This window comes from Carex rostrata, chromosome 25 (assembly GCF_964058835.1).
Source record: "Carex rostrata chromosome 25, lpCarRost1.2, whole genome shotgun sequence".
NCBI lineage: Eukaryota > Viridiplantae > Streptophyta > Magnoliopsida > Poales > Cyperaceae > Carex > Carex rostrata.
In genome coordinates this window covers 1,906,024-1,924,732 of record NC_135942.1, presented here as the reverse complement: position 1 = coordinate 1,924,732, position 18,709 = coordinate 1,906,024, and positions in this window count along the sequence as shown.

Here is an 18,709-nt window from a genome sequence, read left to right as displayed (position 1 = left end):
TTGCATTCAAATAAAGACCTAACTTGCTGAAAATATATGAGATGTTTTTTTTTCTTTTTGCTACTATACATACGAACTTCACAATCAGGTAAGTCAGGGATCTCCAAGGATACACTTCGAATTTCGACTTGCCTAGACAGAACTTTACTCGACATTGTTACATTCAAAGTATCGTAACTTATCTTAAAAAATCATCACATTTATGAGACTTAAACCATCTTAAACCATAGCATCATTTTTTCATTAATTGATCACCTTTGGGCAACAAATTAATTTCTTATGACACTTTGGTGCAACAATAAAATATTGATAACTTAATAACATGTCGAAAAACATGCCTTCCTTTGGGCCGACAATGTTGACACATGTAAACACATAATAGTCATCACTATATTATATTATCAGTCACTTGTACAAATAACTTCAACAATTGTTATCTTTCTTTGGATCGATTAATGATTGCATCCATTAAATGAATACCTAATATCCTTTTGTAAAATGAATTTAAATTAATCTACCTTTAGGTACAATTAGGACTCAATTAATTATATTCAAAATACATATAATTTTAATGCCTTTATAAGAATTATAATTTATACCTTAGTCGTAAAAAAAAAGGTGCAATTATATATATGAGGAGGGATCCAATTACTCCTTTTTTTGTGACACTGAATTACACACTCCATTTTTAAAGTTTTCAAAGTTCAAATAGTCGATTCAAACCGTTCAACATAATAGATGTATTAAAATGTGCTTGCAGATCAAATTTTACATTTTTTCGAAATTTTTTACTATTTATTAAGTATTTAACAAAATCGATATATTCAAAATATTGAATTTTTGTACCTATCTTAATAAATAGTAAAAAAAAATTCAAAAAAATGTAAAAATTTGGCACATTTTAACATATCCATCATGTTGAACGGTTTAGATCGACTGTTTAGACTTTGAAAATATATGGTGTAATCCGATGTCACCAAAAAAGGATGTAAGTGGATCCCTCCTCTCTCTCTCTATATATATAATTGCATCATAATAACTACAGTTTTAATCCTAAAAAATATTCTGAATTTTTTTTTAGAGAGTTATATGCCCCCACAAATTTTGTGCAGTTTGCCAACCTTAAAAGGGTATTTTGTGCTTTTGCATCAAAATTCATGCAGTTACATCAAAATCCGTGCAGCTGCATTATTTTATGAATAACCGAAAAATTGTATATATTATGCTGAAATTGACCCATGATCTAGAGAGAAAATATAATTTTGGAAGCACCTTACTTAAATACCCTCTCAAATTTAAAAATTTAATTTTAAATATGTATATTTCATTTTAGAAAATCTATCAAAAATAAATTTCACCAAAATAACCATTCAAATTTAGAAATTTAATTCTAAATTTATATATTTTATTTTAGAAAAAGAACAAAGGAAAGAATTAGATCACAACGCGTCACGGTTTATTCTTAATCATAAATTTAAAATTCATTTAAAGGAAAAAAAATATACAAAATTTCATTATTTCTTTAACCAAATCACGCATCCACTAATGAAACATCTTTGGATGTAATCATTACCTTCAGGTACTTTGGTGTAGTAAATAAAGTATGAATACGTAGTCCATTGACTAATATTCGCATCAATTGCAAGTGCGTTATCTTAATTACTTGTCATGTAACAAATTTAAACTCATCTCGAAAAAGAGGTCCGTTTGTGGACATTATAATTCTTAACTAACTCAAATTCAGGACATGTATAAACTCTAATTTCCTTTAAATAAATCTAAAATTACATCTAAAGTCTAAACTAAGACATAAACCAATTTTTAGATGTCTTAATCATAATTTAAAAAATTAATAGATGTGTGTCAACTTAACTATGACCTGTGTCAGAACTTCTTTTATTAGTTCTAATTATCAACCTAATTCAAACTAGAGGTGCAAACGGATTGGATACAGATCGGATAGTGGTAAAATCATATCTGTATCCGTTTTTAATTTTCGGATACGGATACGGATCGGATATTAGATGGATACTTACAGATACGGATCGGATAGCGGATATCCGTAGATATATACATAAATATTTTCATAATTTATGATAAATTATATGGTATATATTTACTATTCGAATACGGATAATTAAAATTCAAAACCATATTCGTATTCGCATCCGAACGGATATTCAGATATCCATATCTAATTTCGGATACATTGGATAATATCCAATACGTTTGTACCCCTAATTCAAATTAACTAGAGACACCGTGGGCTGTATGTTGCATAGGAAGCATACTGGTTACGTAACCGCAAAAAAAAAAATATCAAATTTTAGTCCAAACTTGCAAATTTAGTCAAACCATCCAGAACCAAAACATCCAAACAGTTTTCTGATTTGTTCGAAGCAATTTTAAAAAAAATTAATTTAATTGATCAGATTTATATAATAACTATTTTTTATCAATTAAATTTGTTAAATAAATCTTTAATTGCCTAAAATAACTTATGAAATATAGAAAATATATAATTTTAATCGAAACTTAATGACCTAAAATTGAATTCATCTAATTATTTTAGTCGAAACTTAATGCATAAAAAATGGATAATAACATTGTTTAACTCTTTAAAACAAAAGATAATGCTTCTAGGAAGTAGGGACCTCTTTTAAATAGCCTACATGCAGTTTACAAGTAATTCCCCACGTCCTAGAAGTTTCTTCACGATTTTCACTCAGCCAGAATTAGCATTTCTAAAAAAAAACTACTTTCTGGATAGCTGTTCTGGCCTCAGTATCGGCCAAGAACTGTCTGTTTCGGCCTTTTTCAAAGACACTGTTTTTCTGCACTTTGATTTTGACCAAGAACTGAGCCCGAAACTATGTGAAACTAACTTTGTTTTGGCCAGAAACTGTGGTAAAAATTCAAAACTCTTCTAAAATTCACATGTTTGACCAACTAGCATCTACTAATCTTTAAAATTAATTTTAGGCAACCCAAAAAATAGATTCAATAATAGAAAACAGATAACAGTTCAAATCATTATTTATTTCCCCAAAAAAAAAAAATATAACTGTTTTTCTGCATAGGGCGTCTCTGATACCACTTGTTAGTGCACAAGCGCATCCTTAAATCTGTCCTAAGACTATCCTATACAGAAATATAACCTAATCAAGGCGGCAGAATTACCTTGTTCCATGTTGAGCATGCTATTACTCGACACTCAATCGAGATCAAAGACACTCCTAGAGCTCTTCTTGAACTTTTGAACTTTGAACTTGAGGCCTCAAATCCTTCCAAAGCTTGCAGAAATGCCTGTCAAGATTCTTCTCCGAAGTTGCTTGAACATAATCTTGTCTTTAGACTTAATGGAGTAGTATAAAGAAGCTAGCCCTAATTTCAGAATTCATCTTAGAGAATTGATTGCTGCTGCGTTGAGACCCAGTCCTTAAATACCCGTGAAAATGCTATAATTAGTCAAGTCGATTATGCTATAATTAGCCAAGTTGGTTCAGAATTAAAATTCTAATTTGGCTTAAGAAAACTGTTTGAAAATAACCATAAATTCTTCTAGAAGCACCAAATATGACCAGAATTTAATCCAGTCAATTTTAATGCAATTTAAATCTAGAAATAAACCAAATGAGGTTGTTTTCATGCCAATTTTATTATTCTAATTTATCACGAGTTCAAACTGTAATATTTCTAATCAATTCATAAACAATTAGAAATAATTACCTGAATATTCTATACGTATTTCGGTCCATATCCTAATTAAAATACGTAAAATCCCTAATTGACATTACAACGTTATTCTGAATTTGATCACTTGTTTAGGCATTTATATATAATAGTATGAAACATATAATTATATAACACGTAGTTCAAATTATAATTGTAATTTAAAGTTTTAAACGTTTCTAAATTCCAACAGGAGAATGTTGTTTGGCTTCACATCCCTATGAATTAGAGGGGGATTACAACCCTTGTGTAGGTACTCTTGCACATCATTATTAAATTTAGTGAGAAATTACAATGCTTTTAAAATAATTCCATGATTATATTTTATAAAGGGAATGTATATTATGAAAAATAATTGCTAACATGGTTAACCAATTTTGCTTTAAAATTCATATATAGTTCACTTTATTAATGTACAGGGTTCCCCTTTTTGTGCGTCAAATTCATATCAGCACATTGGACGAACAAAATTGCCTCGAGCGAGGGAAATCATTCCTCACAAATAATTGCTCCAGATTGAATATTGACACAAACTTACAGTGCCTGTGCCTATCAAATTGCATTCTGTATTTCTGTGCCAAGGAAAAATAATAAATTTCAGTATTTGGGTAGACTTTTTTTTCCTTTCACTTCATTGCATTAGATTTAAGTTTTCCTTGGATTTCTTCGAGGGATGGGATTTATCTGAAAGTACTGGTACAGTCACTTTCTGCAATTTTACCTGTAGTGAAATCACACGGCTTTGGATGGTACCAGCATGACCTGTATTGCCAGGTCAACCTCTCCACCAGAGTGCATATATAGTCTCATCCTGCACACAAGTTATACCAGATCCTTTTTTTTAACAGTCAATACTCGATACATTATGTGATGGACTAGATCCTGTTCAAGCAATTTGACAACAGATTGATCTGTGCAACCCAAATGGAAAAGGTAGAATCAGAAAAGAAAGAAGAAACTAAATAAAGAATATAACGAGGTAATGATTTGAGCAACTAGAATTCAACTTTAAAACCATCTTATATGGACAGAAATCTGTTCCTAAAAGTTTTTCTTTTCAAATGGGCCAATTTTATCACAGATAACACTATTATAAAAAGTAATGGGCTGAGTTTAGCTTAGCTAAACATTTCGGCCCAACTATAATTTTGGGCCTATTAATCAGTAGATTGTAGCGCGATTCGTGCTCAAAATATATGTTTTGCAAAACATCAAACAAAAAATATATATAATTTTTTTAATAAATATTAATAAAATATTTATCTGGAACATAAATATATATCTGTCTAAAAAGTCATAAAGTCATATACAATAACACCTTCAAAACAGATATACAATACACCATCAAATCTGATAAATAAACAGAATATCCTATGCCAAATACTGGTACAGCCTGATACAGCGATTATTGAGAAGTGAAAAATGAAGATGCTCAGAAAATATCTTACCAATAGCCAGTACATTATAACACTATCATTTTCCCCATTTACCAGAAAACTTACCAGCCATGTACCAGTTGCTGTACCACCCATGGACCAGAAACTGTATTGGCCTTCCTTAATAACTGAGAGGAACAAAAAGCTTGGCAGCTATGTTCTTTAATAATCATACATATATAACCTACAAAACATCAGAATGAATGTAGCCTATCAAATATCATAATTATAATGTATACAGCTCCCTTCCCAGTAGTGCATCTGAACAGAGGATACTGATAGAGCTAATTTGGCTTGATGCAGGTAGGATCAAACCAGCTCTGTCAATATCATTACCCTTCTCTTGCACTATTCTACTCCACCTGAGTAAGGAATAGAAAGAAGAGAAAGCTAGGTATTGTTTTCTCACAAAATTTGGATATGGATGAACAAGAACTAGCAATGTACATGAGAGATCTAGATCAGCTTGGCAGAGGATACAGGAACTGATTAACTTCAGAAGAGATGTCGATCAATTCGAAGTATTTGTTTTGCCATGTGTTCACTTTTGAATAATTGCTCGAATGATAAACTAAGGCATGTGTTCCAACATATGTATCCTAAGTTATGCAATCGACAGCCTTTGTTCAAATTTTACAAACTTTAACCACAGGTTTGTACAGGATTTTTACGCATCAATTCTTTAATTAATCTGGAAATTTATAAGAATAACTAATTAATTCATGAGATTTATATGAATATTGTGCACTCTTTTTATTGTCAAGTACCTCTCTCTAAATTTCAGGTCTATATATGTAGTTTTAAAGGCCTCCTTTCTGTAAATTTTACCAGAATAGAGATAGAATCAAAAGGAGAAATAAATAATGTACTAGTTGACAGGTAATGCGTTTAGAAAATTAAGAGATAAAATCCAAAGGCGAAATAAATAATTTACTGTTGATAGGTAATGTGTTAAAAGTTTTGAGTAATATATAGTTCGAATTTAATTTGATCATTTTGTAGACTGGCCTTGGTCGGTTGGTCCCTTAAATTTTTATTCATAATATAAATCAAAATGGTACACCTTGAATTTATGCCTAATTAAAACATGTTTCTGAAAGATGAAAGAAGGGGGGTTTCGAAAGGTGGGAGTACACGGGGGAGGAAATATTTTACATAGCAGGTGTATATTTGACTTCACTGGAAAATTATAGGGAAAATTAGTTTTATGTCACTCCAAAACATTGAAATTATGAATTTGCCACCTCAAAACTTGAAATTAGTTTTTTGTCACCCCAAAACTTAGAAATTTATGAAATTGCCACATCTATACAACTAATATACATATTGGATTAAAAATATTCTGAAAAGTATTGTATAAAAAACGTATTTTCATATTTCCAAAATTACCCTTCAACAGATAAAATGAAATTGATCTCTCCAGTCCCCTTCCCTTCATCCCCTTCACCTCTCTTTCACCCTTTCCTTCCAGTCCTCTTCCTCCGCCAGGGGAGCAGCTTGGTTCCGATGCCTAACGAAGCTGATTTCATCAAAATTGATTAAATGAATCTCGCTGTCTAACGAAGCTAAAGAAAACGAATTTGATTTATTCAGAATTTTTGAACCCAGTAACCAATTAAACCCACCCTGATCTCCCATTCCGACTTCTCATCATTTCTTGATCTCACGCAGCGTCGTCTGTTGCTCTCTCGCGCGCAACTCTGTCGGCTCTCTCTCTCTTGCGTGCGAGCAACTCCGCGTCGCCTCTCTCTATCGCACCGTCCCTCTCGCGCGCGATTTTTATCCATGTCAGGACTCTCTCCCTTTATTTATCTCTTCATATGAGTACGCACAAGCTCAATCTTCAGAAAGGCACAGAATTGAATGATGCTTGTTTACTTAGTAAAACCAAGAAATTAAATGAAGTAAGTTTATTTTTTTTTGCGTTGTTTGTTCTTGGATTTATTCTGAATTTTAGCACGATGCTTTGTAGCTGAATTTTTTTTTTCTTTACCAGTATTTATTTGTTTGAAAAGGCCCAACCTCTCTTGATTAGGTAACATAAGAAAAAAATTATTTGTATAATAAAGATCAATTGGGTTATTAATATTCCTTTTTCTTAATTTATGATTTTAGAAATAAGCACCTGTGAATGGACTATGCCTTGGTGTTATCGGGCAAAAATTCAACAAGCTATAGTTGGCTGTGCAAGGTACAACCACAAAGGATTTGAGGTGGCACATATCAGTGACTGCACTGGATGCTGGAGAAAATTAATTCGAGGTGGTACAAGTGGTACCAGTGGTACCAGTGGTACTAGAGCTGGAGGCAGGCTTCAACATGGAGCCGAAGTTGGAAGTTTTTAAATATAGTATGGTCTATAATAAACATAAAATGTTGTGCATAATTTTGTTTGGTATGATGGTCTGAACCAATTATCATACTTGTGGGATTACTTTTAAAAAGATGGAAGGATTTTGTGTTTGAAAATGCTGCCAACTATACAAGCTTTCAAATAGGAATACAGAAGTGGTTGCTTTATGTACAACTTGTTGATGGTTAAAATGTATGAACTTATTGATAGTTTATATGTATGCTTTTGTTTATAATGTTTGCTTTAATTCTAGTGAGTTTAAATTTTGTTGCCTTCTGAAATATAGCAACAAATGAATGTATATTGCAGACGAGACCCACTAACTACATCACTTATCAAGTTTTAGGAGCTATCAAACCTTTCATAAATTCAAAAAATAAAATTTATCTAAATTAACGATGCAATTACCATCCTGAGCTATCATTCAACATCTTTTTATCAGTCTAATTACAATCTCCATAAAAAAAATACTGATTTTCTAAATTACGCTCCATAGCCTTTTATATTGTTTCTTTCACTAATACTAAAACAACATTTGTACATAAAGCATTATCTGATGCTGAAATTTAATCTTATCTTGACAAAAACCATAAGCTTTCAGAACAAATTCTGATATTGATTCTTTTACTCAAAAAACCTTCAACCATGACATCTTACATCAAAAAGGAAGACAAATAATCACCATATTGCCTACTACACTAAAATAAAAATCTACAATAAGTTAACCATAGATAAGTAAGTTTCCTTGCACAATTGTTGACACTACAACAAAACATCACCAAAACAATAACATTTATAGTTTGGATCCTAAATTTTGTCTATATGAAGCTACATTCAAAGAGCCGAATTAAAAAATGCATCCACAGTTTAGCCATTCTATTTCTCTAAACCTGCAAAGAACAGAAAAATCTGCAGAGGGTGAAGAAATTATAGAAAAGAAAAAGTCAATTGAGAATATACACATGGTTTGAAGGAGTTATTCTTTGAGAAGCTTGGTTGGAGCGAGCCTTATTGGTCTAACAACCCACTTCTCAATTTCACTCCTCTATGCCGAAGTCACCAGCTTCTCAGGTTTTCCTAATTTCCGATCGAAGAACAAGAGAAGGGAACCATGAGTTAATGAGAGGCGAAGGGAAGGGAAGGGTGCTCGGCGAGTGAGAGAGAGGGATCGCGAGTTTTCCTAATTTTCCGACATGGCTGAGGTGCTAGGCGAGTGAGAGAGAGAAATCGCGTTAAACAGGAGAGAATTTGGGTGCTAGGGATTACGGGAGGGAGAGTGAGAGAGTGACTGGAGAATCAATTTTAATTTTCTCTTTTTAATTGAAAGAAGGGTAATTTTGGAAATATGAAAATACGTTTTTTATACAATACTTTTCAGAATATTTTTAATCCAATATGTATATTAATTGTATAGATGTGGCAATTTCATAAATTTCTAAGTTTTTGGGTGGCAAAAAACTAATTTCAAGTTTTGGGATGGCAAATTCATAATTTTAATGTTTTGGAGTGGCATAAAACTAATTTTCCCAAAATTATATTACTAAATTTAAAAGATGGATATATATTTTCAGATGTTTTGAAAAAAATTATAATTTTTTTTCCTTTTTTTTAGATTGCTTTTAGTAATTTTATAGATAAAATTATTGACAATGTTGTTTTGACGTCAACCTATGAACAATATAATTAAAATATGAGAAGGGTTAAAATGAACCATTGGTTTTGTGCCCCGACCATACTCCACGTCTCTATATCCGTTTACAAAGTTCAAGCAGTCAATCTGAACCGTTCATCTTGTTCTATATATTAAAATGTGCTTAAAGACCAAATTTTATATTTTTTGGAATTTGTTTACTATTTTTTTAGATAGATACAAAATCACTGTTTTTGGATGGTCCAGATGCTACGATCCTAAGGGATTGTATGGCCTTACGATTTCAAATTCAACATTTCATTTTTTAAGTATTACGAATCTCCATAAAAATTATTTTTTATGCACGAATCTCGAAATAAATAAAAGGTTGAATTTGAAATCGTAGAACCCTACAATCTCTTTTAGGATCGTAGCAGATTTATTTCCCAAATGTTGCTCTGTTTGTGTAATCAACCAAAGTTATAAAGAAAATTTATCCGGTACGGTAGCTTTGGTAATAGATTATACAATTAGTATCCAAGCCCCACAGATTTTAATTATTTGAAAGTGAATAATGTGGGCATGGTGTGTCTTACCTATTTGTCCATATATAGTGTGCTTTCTACATCTTTTTGGGCATGGTGTGCTTTACCTTTTTATTACATGGTGTCTATTACGGAACATGACTTGTATATCACACACAATATTCTAAATAGCTAGCTATAGCTATTGCTTTTTCGGACCCTAAAAGCTACGGAGTTATGGACGATATATAGCTAGCTATCGACGTCAGTGTTGTAAATAACGGTATGCGGTCATCAGATGGACGGGGTACCGCCAAGCGATTAATCGGTATGTGGTCGATTAGTTAGAATTATGTGGACAATTTAATGTTTTTATTGAATTTATGTATACATATCATAATTTATTTAACTCATTAAATTTGTCAAATAAACTTAATTTAACTTAATTTCATAATTTATAAACTACATTTATTTATTTTAACGCACAAGCATTTTACATGTGTCAGTAACACATTTATTTAATGAAAAAATAAATTCAAAAATTAAACTTTTTTCAAATACTAATAACATATTATGTGAAAGAAATGAAACATTCTAACATAAAATAACTAAATTTAGTTTATAATAACAACTTAGTTTCATAAATAAATATGTCGTACTAATTGAAAAAATTACATCAATAATTAGTAAGAAAAATATATGATAAATAAATAGAAGAATATTTAATCAATTTTAAAGTAAGTAAGAAGAAAAAACATATATAAAAATATTGAATGTATGTCCAAGCACAAATAAAACTGCAATACATGATTTATAAAACTTATTATCACACACTATTACATAAAAAAAATTACTGAAATAAATTGAAATAAGAGGGAATAAACGAGAATAATCGGGAATAATCGGCGGATTAATCAGTAAAACGTCCGATTAATTGGGAAAAACGGCCGATTAAATATTTTCCACCACAAACATGCCTCCGTTAAGGGTATGTGTGACGGTTTGGCCACCGTAACCGATTAATCGGCCATCACGGATGTTTTTTACAACACTGATCGACGCTATAGCTAGTTACTTAGTGTAATCGCTTATTTTTTTAACTGTCTCGCTATATTGCTATAATTGCTATTTAAACCATTGATCGCACATAATGTATTTTTCTCAATAAAAATAGCATGGCAGTACATGACAACATGTTATCAGTATATATAAATATACGGTAACATGACTACATGTTAATGACATGTCACGCCCGTAATTATAGAAATTTTTTGTTGATCAACAATTGAATTAATGTTTGTCAAAAAGAAAAATATCTTTAACATGAAAAAGAATTCCGACATCTTTTTTCTTTATTTTGATTTTTGACACATTATTTGGCTATTTCCAATTAAATAATTTAAATTCAACCAAAAAAAGTTAAACATGATTGTCAAGTTATGAATCGGAACGTAATGATATTGTCCCAATGTTACTAACATGTATTTTCTTCATTATTTTGCACGTCACGTCATGTGTCTGCATCAAATAACGTATTATTTTGAATTTTTTATAAAAAAATATAGGCTTGAATCGACTTTGCCTCCCCCCTCGGAATATTTTTTTGCCCTTCTCTAAATTTCTAATTTGTAATTTAGGTTAAATTTAGAGTTAAAAATAAAATAAATTCTTTGAATTATGTTTGATAATTAGAATTAGAAGTTAGAGCATTGAAAATTATATGTCGGAGCATTGGAAGTTATAAGTTAGGGCATTTGTTTTTTTGTGTAATATCATATTAGCTAATGACAAAAATCCGATTAGCTGTAGTACTATACAAAGTGCATATTGGTCAGTACTTTAGATTAATATATATTTTTTTTGTCAAAGTTCAAATAATCGATATGGACCGCTTAATTAACGTGATATATCAAAATGTACTCGTATATTAAATTTAATATTTTGTAGAATTTTTATACTATCTGTTTAATAGATAAAAATCACAATTTTTACATGTGACATGCTATTGTCCAAACAGTCGATCCAAACCATTCAACATGATGGATATGTTAAAATGTGTTTGCAGATCAAATTTTACATTTTTATGAATTTTTCTATTTATTAAGATGGATACAAAAATTCAACGGTCTGGATATAGCGATTTTGTTAAATGCTTAATAAATAGTAAAAAAATTCCAAAAAATATAAAATTTGATCTGCAAGCACATTTTAACATATCCATCATGTTGAATGGTTTGGATCGACTGTTTGGAATTTAAAAACTTTAAAAATGAATAGTGTAATTCGGTGTCATCATAAAAGGGTATAATTGGATCTCTCCTCATATATATATATATATTAAATTTTATGTAAATTAAAAAGGTGAATAATTTGACATCAATGATAGTATTGGGTCATTTCTCAAATACTAATGCACTGTTAGTTATAGGAATTATAGCATTTATTTAACATAATTGAGTAAATCTAGTCTGTGGAAATAGTAATGCATTGTTAGTTATAGGAATTCTATAGCATTTATATAGCAATTATTTAATTTAAATGACGAGAAATTTAATTTCTAGTGAGGCTCCCACATTTTTAAAAGAATGGATCGATTCATCTGCACTATGGTTTCATATTTCTGTTTTTAAAATTTAAGCAATATGATCCTCATATTTTATACTTGAAGATCAAATTTTATATTCCTTTAAAATCATTTTTACAGTTTTTTAAAATAGATAGAAAATTACTACTTTGAATGGTTAAAAAAAAATTGATCTCCAAATACATTTTTGTTTAGATATCATGTTAAACGGTTGGATTAATTGTTTGAACTTTGTAAATAAAAATATTGATCCGCCCATTCCGTACTTTGTGAATTAAGTACCATATCCCCACTCTTTATTACCCTTTCTCTTTATTTTATTTTTATTTTCTTCTTAAATCAGAAGCACATTCTAAATGTCCATCAATTTACAGGAAGTAATTAAATTATTCTATTTAATTGCATGACAACTGAATATATAACTCAAATGATATCTACGAGCAGTATGCATGATTACATATTTGGGGGACCACCTGCTTAATTGTTGGGTTCTTCTTCAATTATTATAAGAGAAATTTTATTTTTAAATGGTTTTTTTTTATAAGATTTCATATATGACCGTTCATAGCTAGTAAAGCTAATGGTCAAGATCATATATGATCCATATCTAATTCCCTTTTATCTATTTTCTTCATTTTTAGTTTTTGGAGCACACTCTAAGAATTAGAAACCGAAGTACAAATTCAGGAACTCTGATAAGTTCAATACTACATTATTGGCCAAAAAAATTAAAAATATCATAATCCCAAAACAAAAAAAAATATCAAAAAACCAAAATTCATGGAAAATTCCAGATTTTACACGGTTGTATCCCTAGAATAATAAAAAAGATAAGTGTAACTATAATTTTCTACTAGATAATTCTAGAAGTAATGATATATATATCATGTACTATAATTATATATAGATTGTAAGATGCATATATAACACAAATAAATTAATATATCGCATGTACTACATTATTGACAACTGAATATATATATCATCGATTTAAAAAAAAAGAATATATATATCATGTACTTGCTTTTGTGACATATCAAAATGATTAAATGAGTTGGAGCGTATGAACTCTCGTGGTCAGGCCTAAGCAGTGTTTTAATATTCAGTTTATATGCAGTATGCAGAAAGCCACCGCATATCACATGTACGGTTTGCAACCGTATATGCAGACTTATATATGCGGATTTTAAATGAGAATTTATACACACACGCACACACACACAAGTATATATACAATAATATGTACTATAAACCACTGTTAATATACTCTAAACCAGCATTTTATTCACTATTAATATACTCTAAACCGGTAATAAACATTACATAATTTACAAATTTAAAGAGTCAACCGAGTTGATTTCGAACTGAGTTGAGAGCAACTTGGATTCAACTCGTGAGACAATCGAGTCAGTTTTGACTCAAATTAGTTTCAACTCGATCGAGTTGCTGGCGAGTTGAATCCGAATTGATTCCAAATAAGTTATGAGTCATGAGTTTACTTTCATACCCCATCAATAGTGCAACTGCATCCCTACTCTTGCACTATTCTATTCTATCTGAATAAGACAGAAAAAAGAGAAGGAGAGGTGTTTTCCCACTAAATTTGGATATGAATGAACAAGAACTAGCAATGAACATGAACTTTTAAGTAATAATTTTAAACTTTGGTCTCTGCACAATTTATTTGCCAGAAAAATATAAAGATTGTCCATTTATAACCAAACAAGTTGCACAAGAAAGTAAATTACAAGTTAAGAAGAGAGAAGTCAATAAACAATTCGAAGTAAAAAGAGCCTGTATCTGTTTCGCCGTTTGTTCACTTTGAAAATAGCTCGATTGCACTATAAACTATATGTAAGGCATGTGTGATAAACGTAAGCATTCAATGTCCGCAAGCGATACTGTCGGTATACTCTCGCGGATATTATCGTCACTAATAAAAAAACACCTTTATGTCAGTACACCTTCACATAAGTCATTTTTTATCCTCGCGAATACCGTCTCATTCTTGTAGTTAAGAGATCGATCGGCAGCATTTGTTCAAGTTTTACAAACTTTAACCACAGGCATGCATGTAAAGAATATTTACGCATCAAAAATTTCAGAACTATATGTGGAGTTTCATAGTCATCCTCTTTGTGGAGAGGTGGTATATATACCATAAGTTTGCTTCATCCTTTTGTGACTTCTTAAATTCAATAGAATACAGATAGAATCCAAAGGCGAAAACAATAAATTACTGTTGAGTTTGGAGTAATATATTGGTCTAATTTTGATCATCTTGTAGACTGCTTTGGTCCCTTTAAATTTTACTAATAATATAAATAAAAATAGACCACCTCGAATATTTTCTGCCTAATTATCAGAAAACATATTCCTGAAAAAAGAAAGAACACGCGACTGGAAAGGTGGCAGTAAACAATTAAGAGGGAAATATTTGCATGGAAGGTGTATATTAAATTATTAATTGAATTCATATCACTACTAAGGTATTAAACAAAATATTTGAGTTTGGATCCGGACCGTCCGATCTGCTTTGGAACGGATATTAAAGGCACCATGTGAATTTAGATATGATGGTCCGGATTCAAACTCAAATATATATTCTGTCATCTCGGATTAGAGAATATGGATTCGTGTAATTTTGACCAACAAAAATATTTTGCTCACAAATTTAAAAGATGAATATTTTGTTTGATATTTTAAGAAAATTATAGGACATTTTATAAAATTAATTTTATCTTTCTAGTACATTGTTTTAAGTAATTTTACCTTATTAACCGGCTGAAGTAAGGGGTAATTCTATCTTTAGATGCGCTGGTTCTATGATTTAATTAGCGACATGGGACATGCATGATGCTATATATTGTTTAAATATTTCAGTGTACTAAAATATTAGCTATGTTTTGACAATGAATCAACCGAAGTTATAAAGAAAAATTACCCGGTACGGTAGCTTCGCTGGTTCAGTAATGGATTAAAATATTGAAAAGTGAATAAAAAAATTGCTAATTGTGGACACGGTGTGCTGTACCTATTTGCTCATAATTGGAAAGTGAATAAAAACATGCCATGACAAGGGTGTCTATTTTTAGGGAATATGACTCGGATGTTACATGATTTATTTTCTTCTATAAAAAGAACATATTACGTCATGGCACGACATGTTATCATGTATATATTGCTTAAGATGATAATATTACATTATGAACTTGACATGTTATACCGTAATTTAGAAAATGATTGTTTGATTAACATTTCAAAGTTCGAATTTTTTCTTCTTCTTTATTTTACAATTTTTGACACATTATTTGTACATTCCTAGTTCTTTTTAATGAATAATTTACAATTCGACCAAAAAAAAAAAAAAAGTAAAATGTGATTGTCAAGATACGAACCTATACGTAATAGCATGATCATAATGTAACAAAAGGTGATGTATCTTTTCTCCACCATTTTACATATCACATTATGTCACATATCTGCAACAATTGATATATTTGTTATGTTATATCACATCACATATTTAAGTTGGTGGATATTTTAAGTTATGGCTTAGTCATAATTTCTTGACTAATACACCATGATGTGTCTAGAGCAAGCATTTTTGACAGTACGCTAGCTTCTTGGTTGCAAAAACTGCTTCGTGAGGGTATGTTACTATATGCATAACACATTGGTTAGTGCTATGAATTACTATTTTATTTTTTAAAGTTCAAATAATCAATCTAAACTAATCAATAAAATCTCTATATGAACATGTATTTGCGTACTAAACTTCACATTTTTTAGAATATTTATAGTATTTTTTAAATAGATAAATAAAACAATGTTCTCTATGTAAAATGTGGCATGTTCAAAATTTAGAAGGAATAATCCTTTATGAATATTAAATAGCTGTGTGAATCACTAACCTTTACTAAAAAAAAAAATGTAATATACTATTGTTTAACTTTAGAAGTTTTTCTCCTAGATCAATTTAATGATTCAGTGAAAAACATGCTAATTAATGAGAGCAGTGTACTACGAAATTAATTCTGATTAATAATGAATTAACCAAGTTACAAAGAAACTTTACCTGGTACGGTAGCTTCGGTAATAGATTATAGAAATACCCACTCCCCTTTGATTTTAAAATTTTAATAGTGAATCTATCAAGGGTGTCTACTGTATGTCTACTATGGAAAAGACTATTTCACATGACATACTTTTTTCGATAAAAATAACAAGGCACATTGCGAAAATCAATCTTAATATGTTACGTTATGTATGACACGTTACAATACGTGATCACGGGTAAGCACACCATTGATGAATAACGTCATGCCATACCTTTTAGATAACAGTTAATTAATACGATAGGTATTAGTTAGATAACAAATATATAAATTCCATCAATATTCATCATCTACTTTAAAATCAGCAAATCACACTTTTCGACATATTGCTTAGATTACGAATATGTAATTGGAGCAAGGCTATGGTAAACAAATTCTTAACCATCTAAAATCAGTGATTTTTTTTATCTATCTAAACAATAATAGTAAACAAATTTTTAAAAATTGTGAAATTTGTTCAAGTACATTTTTATTTGAAGATCAAGTTTAACAGCTTAGATAGACATTTAAACTTTAAAAATAGAGATATAAATTCATATATCAAATCAATTTATAATTTGCATATTACCAAACCTCACTGCTCTGTATAATTGTTCAAATCTAAAGCCACATAAATAGATTTACAACAGAGCCTCTGGAAACCAATTTGGTGCAAAATGTTTGCGCAACAAATTCTCTAATTTACCTAGAAAGAAAAATTAACAGATAATGGTATTTTAAGCCGTTCCATATAAACTCCACCTGTACATTCATGTATATGTGTACGCTAGCTTGTAAAATCTCCAAATTGGGATAAATAGACTTAAAATTCTTTAATTAATATGTTCTTTTTTTTTTAAACCTTAATTAATACGTTCTTTCAAAGTTTTTGGTTGACTATATACATTGTATATGGTCAACGAAGACTGTGGGTAGGGGTGAAACTAGAAAATTTTAATTGGAGAAATAAAAGGTTAAAAATGTTGAACCACGTAAAAGTTTAATAATAAAATAAAATTTAATAAAATTTGATATACATAATTAAAATTTTAAAATAATTGACTGTAAATCTATCCAATGGAAATGGAAACGCCATGTGTGCATTCAAGTGTATTATTTTATGAGTGATGCTTCTATCGACATAAGGACCTATTTGTAAATTGAACATATTTTTATTTTCAAAGTTCAAACAGTCGATCTGAACCGTTCATCTTGTTCTCCATATTAATATGTGCTTGGAGACCAAAGTTTACATTTTTCTGAATTTTTTTACTATTTATTAAGATGGGTACAAAATTCAATGGTCTGAATTTGATATTTTTTGTACCCATCTTAATAAATAGTAAAAGAATTCAGAAAAATATAAAATTTGGTCTCCAAGCACATATTAATATGGAGAACAAGATGAACGGTTCGGATCGACTGTTTGAACTTTGAAAATAAAAATATATTCATTTTATAAATAGGTCCTTATGTCCATAGAAGCCTTTGCATTATTTTATTTACATTTAATAAATGTACAACTCATCCGTTCCTGAAAATTACACATGGGCACAAAAGTAAACATGCACAATTGCGGCTCTTCTGTTAGTGGAGGGTCAGACACACTTAATTATCTGATTTAAAAAGGGAGGAGATATTTAATTTAAATATTTTTGGTATCAAATTGTTACTAATAAAAATATTAAATATCTTTTTTTATTTTTAAATAAAATATTAATTAATGGGATATACATGAATACAATACCGTGCATTATTTTGACTTTTTTCGGTATGCGTCAGAAAATTAAAGAATCATATTTTGACGATAAATTTAACATCCTTTCTTGACGACTATACAAATAAAATCAAAATCGTACAATTTATATGAATGTAATTGGGATGATACAAAATAAAGTGAGGCTATGGTAATATGCATATTACGGATGACTCGTATTATGAATATATATTTCTATTTTTAAAGTTTAAACTGCCAATCTAAATCGTTAAACATGATTTTCAAATAAAAATGTACATGTAGATAAATTAATATTTTTAAATATTTTTACTATTTTTTTATAGGAAGAAAAACACTTGATCTAAAATTCTGGACCATCTAAAAGTAGTGATTTTCTACCTATAAAAAAAATTACTAAAATGCTTCTACAAATTGTAAAATTTAATATTAAAGTATATTTTTCTGACGAAACTCATGATTAATGATTTGAAATGATTGTTTGAACTTTGAAATGATATATATATATAAATCCATAATATGCATGGCATAACCTCACCCTATAAAATATATCTACCAATATAAATTTATTAATTTATATATGTAAATAAATAATTTGATTGACCATTAGTATTGGAT